Genomic DNA, 7,667 nt, shown 5'->3' with positions numbered 1-7,667 from the left:
AAATCCTAGTAACGAAATATTCTCGGAATTGGACGAAACGAAGACCCGGGGGCCTATTTTTCCACGGAGCTTCCGGAAGACCGAAGAACATACGAAGTGGGGCCACGAGGTGGCGACACCACAAGGCGGCGCGGCCTAGGGGGCCCGCGCCGCCTATGGTGTGGCCCCCTCGTCCGGCCCCCGACTCCGCCCTTCCGCCTACTTAAAACCTCCGTCGCGAAACCCCCGATGCGAAAAACCACGATACGGAAAACCTTGCGAGACGCCGCCGCCGCCGATCCCATCTCGGGGATCCTGGAGATCTCCTCCGGCACCCTGCCGGAGAGGGGATTCATCTCCCGGAGGACTCTACACCGCCATGGTCGCCTCCCGGAGTGATGAGTGAGTAGTTCACCCCTGGACTATGGGTCCATAGCGGTAGCTAGATGGTTGTCTTCTCCTCATTGTGCTTCATTGTTGGATCTTGTGAGCTGCCTAACATGATCAAGATCATCTATCCGTAATTCTATATGTTGTGTTTGTCGGGATCCGATGGATAGAGAATACCATGTCATGTTAATTATCAAGTTATTACATATGTGTTGTTTATGATCTTGCATGCTCTCCGTTACTAGTAGAGGCTCCGGCCAAGTTTTTACTTTTAACTCCAAGAGGGAGTATTTATGCTCGATAGTGGGTTCATGCCCGCATTGACACCTGGGACAATGACGAGAAAGTTCTAAGGTTGTGTTGTGTTGTTGCCACTAGGGATAAAACATTGGCGCTATGTCCGAGGATGTAGTTGTTGATTACATTACGCACCATACTTAATGCAATTGTCTCGTTGTTAGCAACTTAATACCGGAGGGGTTCGGATGATAACCTCGAAGGTGGACTTTTTAGGCATAGATGCGATTGGATGGCGGTCTATGTACTTTGTCGTAATGCCCAATTAAATCTCACTATACTTATCATGTCATGTATGTGCATTGTTATGCCGTCTCTATTTGTCAATTGCCCGACTGTAATTTGTTCACCCAACATGCTTTTATCTTATGGGAGAGACACCTCTAGTGAACTCGTGGACCCCGGTCCATTCTTTTAATACTGAAATACAAATCTGCTGCAATACTTGTTTTTACTCGTTTTCTCTGCAAACAATCATCTTCCACACAATACGGTTAATCCTTTGTTACAGCAAGCCGGTGAGATTGACAACCTCACCTGTTTCGTTGGGGCAAAGTACTTTGGTTGTGTTGTGCAGGTTCCACGTTGGCGCCGGAATCTCCGGTGTTGCGCCGCACTACATCCCGCCGCCATCAACCTTCAACGTGCTTCTTGACTCCTACTGGTTCGATTAAACCTTGGTTTCTTACTGAGGGAAACTTGCCGCTGTGCGCATCACACCTTCCTCTTGGGGTTCCCAACGGACGTGTCAACTACACGCATCAATCATGCTTGGGGGCTACCACGACATTTAAATATTCCTTCAGTTTGAGTTTTCTCTAAAAGTATTCAGACGCTAACTATTATAGTTTCCACCTAATTACTTGGGGGCTACTGAGGAGTTACCTTTTGCTTGCAAACAAGCTTGTTGAGGAAATGGCCAACGTCTTTCTTGAAGTCCTGGATCTCCGATGTCTCAACATCTGGTTTACCCCAGGCATTGTTCAGCATAGCGTTGAGAAAATCCTGCTCCAGCTCCCACTTTTCCGCCTCTGATAGTTTGTTAAAAAACTTCGTGGCGTAGGCTTTGGGGGTGGAAGTTAGGTCAGCCAGATCCCCAAAATTCTTAGGGAAAACAACCATGTCACCAGCGGCGGCTTCAGCTTTGTCGGAGGAATTGACTTCTGCTTCCTCCTGGTTTTGTCCTTCAGTTTCGTCGTGCACGGGGCCCTTGCCGCCGGAGTCATCTCCGCCCGCTCTGCCGCTACTAACCGGAATTACTTCTGGTGGAGTGGATGCAGCAGGAGCTGGAGATTGATCCGCGGGAGGAGGAGAAGGCCGTGGGGAAGCTTGTGGAGCGCTTGGCGGAGCTGGCGTCGAGGGGCCAATGGCAGGAGACTTCTTATGCATATACTTGGTAATATGCTCCTGAACGTTGGCCCGCGCGGTGGTGGGGTTCGGATTCCTGCAAGCAAGTAAAGGAAAAGTATACATAACACAGCTTACCAAGATAACTGACGCACAATACTCGGAAACTTACGCTGCTCCCGGAATGTTGGGACGCGAGGGCCTTCCTGCTGTCGAAAGCATTTTAAGGCGCTCGCACTCCGCCTTTCTGGAGTCGAGCGGAGGCGGCTTGGTTACCCTGGGTTTCTTGGCGAAAGCCTCGCCGCTAGCTCCAGCGTCGGAGCCGGAGACTTTGGCGCGGGAACGCTTCGAAGGTCGAGGGGCAGACTTTCGGGGCACTCGCTCCTCTTCCTCCTCAGGGTCCTCCGGATCCTCTTCCGTCGATTCACCGCTAACGGGAACTCGAGTATGGTGCGCAGGTTCTCTTCCGCCAAAGTATCGAGCTGCGAGAAGGGTGAGCAAAACAAGTTAAACACTTAGAGAATATGAGAAGTTAAAGAAATGTGAAGGAATAAGTGCTTACCGGAGGTCATTTGTCGTGTGTGCTGATGTCCTTAATCAGTTCCGGGACCGGTTGGCCCCGACCTATCTTCACCAACGTCTTGAATCTCCTCTTGAGAGAATCAGCCGGAAGATCATGGCGTGTGACCCGGAGGAGATCATCCGCCCCAGTATAAGCGCACATTAGACGTGCGTTGTAGCGCAAAGGCTGGATTCTTCGGGTGAACCAGCTGAGTGTGAGCTGGGCTCCGGTTAGTCCGTCGTAAACTAGCCAGGAAATCCTCCACGCGGCCTTCTCCAATATTGGCGTTTGGGCAAGCGTGGGGATGAAGCTCCAGCTCGCCAATTCTTCCGGAGGCTTGTTGCTGAAGGGCGGAAGTCCATCGTGGACGCTCGGAACTGGCGCATTCTTCACATAGAACCATCCGGCGTTCCAGTACCGGACGAACTCGTGGGAATCATGAGGCGGATACATACGGCCGGAGCGGAGCATGAATGTCATACTTCCGCAGTTCAACATGGCCTTGTCCTTTGTCTCCTTCTTCACTCGGAACAAGAACTGCCATAATTTGACATCGGGTCGGATCCCAACATGGCCCTCGCAAAGAGTTGCGAAGTTTGAGAGCAGGAGGTAGGAGTTGGGGCAAATATTATGGGGCTGGAGCCCATACGTGTCGAGGATGGAGAGGAAGAACTCCGAGCAAGGGAGCGACAAGCCGCGCTCAACCCACGCCTTTGTCATGACCCGTTCATCCGCGTCAGGTTTGGGGACATCGGAATCGCGCGTGAAACTCCAGTGCTCGAAGATCATGCCTTCGTTTTGGAGCTCTCTAAGCTCCGCGTCTGTGGTCTCGCAGGGCCACCATTGACCCCTCACCCCTTCACGACTCCGGGCCTTGGAAGCCCTCTTGTTTTCCGCTTCCTGTACCTTGGCTGCCATTCTAGCTTGGCCTTGGAGCTCTTCTTCGAGTTCTTGAGTTGTTGGGATCCGGCCTAGTAAAGTACTGGAAGAGGCGGAGAATGGTTGAGCAAGCCTAATGTCGGAAACATATGGTGGTAGATACGCGATGGGATCCGGGCAAATTGGTTCCACGACACTGGGATCCGGGCTACTCGGAGAACTACCAGTGCAGTGAGGAGAACCATGAGGCATGCTTCCGGCTGCACCCATGCGAGCTAAGTTGAGTAACCGGAGAATCTACACTACAACTACTTCTTCTTCTTCTACGAGACCGGTGCACGTACCGTCAATGGCGCGGCGGTCCGGCGAAGCTCCGGCGAGGTGGAGGTCGCTGAACTAGTGGTTTCGAGCCTCCGATGACCACGAATCGGCGGCGGAGACGATTTCTTGATCAACCGTGGCGATTTCGGTTCGAGGAGGGGCTTGGAACGGCGGCGCGCAAAGCTCCCGTGAGAAAGGCTCGCCGGAGACGAGATTTGTCGGGCGGCGCGGCCTGAGGAGGAAGATGAAGTGGTGAGGGTGCGGTGAAAGAATGAAGAATTACCGAGCCGCGGGGTATTTATAGACCACGCGCGGAGATTCGGGATTCGGATCCAACGGTGGAAACGGAACGGTCACACCGTTGGATGGTTGACACGTGTCTTAGGTCAAATGCGGTAAAACGACGTGGAGGTAACTTAACCATGCGCTCCCGAAATTTCCGGCTAAAGATTCGCATCTCCGAAAATTTAGTGCGGGAAATAAGGAAGTTATGCGCGGGGAAAGTGGAATCTCTGTTGCGGCCTCAATTCCGAAGACAAGAAGATTTCCGAACAGATGAACCCGGAAACAAGAAAAAGTTTTGAAGCTCTTCGAGATTCTCTTCGGATCCAAGTTAATGAAGTCGGAGGAATGATGAATCTCGGAGAACTTCGGGGGCTACTGTTGTGGGTATACTTTATGGGTATATAAACGGCGTGGCCTAGATCCGGCGAGCCCGGGTGGCCCATAGTTGGTGATGAGGCATGTGGCCCATCGGGCGGCCCAGTTGCTGTAGATCCTGAAGGATGAAGTCCAGCCCAGGAACAGGAAGCCGGATCTCAGCCGACCTATGAAGGAGGCCGGATCCGTGGCGGCCCATGAAGTATCCGGATCCAACACGTTCTTAGAGGAAGGTGGATCCTTGACGTACACGGCAAGACATTGTACCGTAGTTAGGCAACTTGTATTCCGGCTAGGACTCTCCATGTAAACCCTAGATCCGTGCACCTTTATAAGCCGGATCCCGGGAGCCCTAGAGGCACAACCACAACTCATTGTAACAACGCGAAAGCGCCCAGATAATTCCGGACAAGCAGCACTAGGCCCCGTCATCGTGCGGGTGTTCTGAAGCTGGGTAAATCGCGTACCACCGTCCCGTGTGCACTCCGCCCTATGGCCCCTACTTCTTCTCCCCCTCGTGAGGATCCCTCCTCCGAGGTACCGTCGATTAGGCAACGACAGAACCCCTGTTGGTTCTTTCGAGGAAGAACATCCAAAAACATGCGTGCCTATTTTCGCTGCGAAGAAACAACACTCAGTCGTCCTCCTCATCGGTGTCGCCGTGGTTGCACCGGCGGCAGCGCGTATCGTCAACCACCTTGACGCTCATATCCCCCTCGCCAAAGTAGGAGAACGTGAGCACGAAGCCGGCTTCGAGGTGGTGGTAGCGCGTGAACTTCTTCCAGCCGATGTGGAGGTACATCTTGCCGCACGTGTCGCGGATCACATCCACAATCCACCGGCAGCAGCCGCATGGATCCTCCCGCAGATGCAGAGAGGCCGGCTCGTTGCCGGCGATGAAGTCGGCGAACTTGTCCGACAGCCTCTGTGTAAGGGTACATTGCCCCTATGTGTGTTTTTGGTAATTAATGACAACCCGTATGGACTAATGTTTTCATTAAGTTTATATGAAGGAATATTCCATAGGTACTACTTATAGTCCATGTGTTGGATTCAAGTATGGATGACATGATAATAAAAGATATACCTTGAGTATCGGCATCAAGATCATCGATTTGAAGTCATATATGTGATATGATTAAGAAGAAGAAATGAAGATGGAGTTCTTATGTGGAACTTAGCATTAGCCATGCTCTAGCTTATGTGTTAAGCAATGAATGATCAAGATCTTGAGTTCTTGATTCCAAGTGAAGAACTCAAGATATGGCTCTAAATCAGTGTCATGATAGTCTCATGAGTTGAGCTATGGTTGACTAAGATTTAGAGCATACAAACAAATGAAGAGTTCTTTATACACCTCAAGATAATATGATAGATCATGAGAAGATACAAGGTTGACCAATACAAAGAACGAAGAATAGATTCAAGTTTGGTCAACACATGAAGCATGAAGAATGTGCCACGTGAAGTCATGTGATACGGTAAGCCTTGTCAATTATGCTTCATTAACTAACACATCATATATGTGCCCTTGTGTTGTCTATGTGGTTTAGGTATCTTTCCATGGGCATGCATCAAAAGTGAGATCTCATATAGCCCATGAGAGGATGACATCAAGTGGTGATCGTCATCAAGGTTGAGTTGGGCAAGTTCAAGTTGAGCATCTCAAGAGGATCATATGCTTGAAGCTTACCATCCATTTAGTGATAATGGACATGTGAAGATGTGCATCAATGGAGCTTTCCCATCATGGTGTATGGGGGAGAATTTGCGAGTCTTCACGAAGCAACAATGATCAAGTAAAGAATTCCGGCTTGAGTGGAGCTTGAAGAGTTATGATCAAGATCAAGTGGGATGCGCAAGGCAAAGGTATGGCCTTGCTAGGTTTTCCTTTTACCGGTATCAAGGTGGTTGTTGGGAGACCTGGTTATAGGATAGATAGCCGCACTATCAAGAGGGGCTTTCGGTTGGGTAACTTGATCACATCGTCCTAGGGAGCTCAATCCTTTGCATACTTTTCATATCCCTATTGCGTCTTGGTGTTTCTCTATGTAAGGTTCTTGAGCTTGTTGCTAGCTTTACAACAAGCACAAGTTCATCGAAAATGAAATCCGCATGCATCTTCTACTGCGTTTTCGAGTTTGGACGTCTTCACCGTTTCTTGACGGTGGGAGACTCCCTCTCTAGAATCTCTAAAAATATCCTGTGAGGACTCTCCATATTTCCAACAAAATTGGTTTCATGTCAATCGGAGTTCGGGAGCATTTTCTGTTTAAAAGGAAAAGAAAGGGTCTTCAGGGTCATGCATTTTCTGGCACTGTCGCTCAGTGCCCGCCCGGCCTAAGGTCCGGCTGGACCGTCCATGGCACCGGCTAGCCCGGCTTAAACCGGCTCCTGGACCGGTGCCAACCGAGCACTATCTATGGAGGTCTCCAGCTTCTCCCGGTGCTGGCCCGGCATACGGTCCGGTTTGGACCGGCCGGTCCGGCTTGACGCCCGGCCACGCTGGCCTGTGGACAGGCCTCCCCGGCGCGGACCACTCCTGCTCCGGTGACAACCGGGGGCAGGTTCTGTATGTCCTGGACTCGCCCCGGTCTAGGCCCGGTGCACGATCTGGTGCCGTCTGGATGGTCCGGCATGTGGCCCGGTGTGACCGGCCCCTGGACCGGATGGCCCGACCCCAGGCCCGGTTGACCGGCTTTCTCGACTAATGCTGAGCTGGACACTTCCCCAACGGTTAGATTTCAGCTTGGGCTATAAATAAGCTTTCTTCCACCTTGGTCTCTGTTAGTTCTTCCACTCTCTCTCCTCCATTGTTGACTTTGAAGAACTTGTTCTATCTTTTGATTTTCCCCATGATTCTTGCTCATTCTTGAGGGATCTAAGAGAGGAGATCTAGATCTACAATCCCCACCAATCTATTTCTCCTCTAAGTGAGGGGAACCCTTTGGATCTAGATCTTGGAGTCATTTGTTGATTTCCTCCTTTGTTCTTCCTCTCTAATCTCATCCTAGCATTTGTTGCTTGGGTGGGATTTGAGTGTGAAGGATTTGAACACCTTTGGTGTTCTTGCTTTGCATCATTGCATAGTGTTGAGCTCTCCACCACGATTAGTTCGAGTGAGAGACCATGAGCTTGTTACTCTTGGAGGGTGACCTCCTAGTTGGCTTGGTTGCTGTCCCGGTGACCTCTTCGTGGAAGATTGTGAAGAGGCACGGGATTCTCCTTCGTG

The sequence above is a fragment of the Lolium rigidum genome, chromosome 7 (assembly GCF_022539505.1).
Source record: "Lolium rigidum isolate FL_2022 chromosome 7, APGP_CSIRO_Lrig_0.1, whole genome shotgun sequence".
NCBI lineage: Eukaryota > Viridiplantae > Streptophyta > Magnoliopsida > Poales > Poaceae > Lolium > Lolium rigidum.
Note: the sequence above shows the minus strand (reverse complement) of the source record.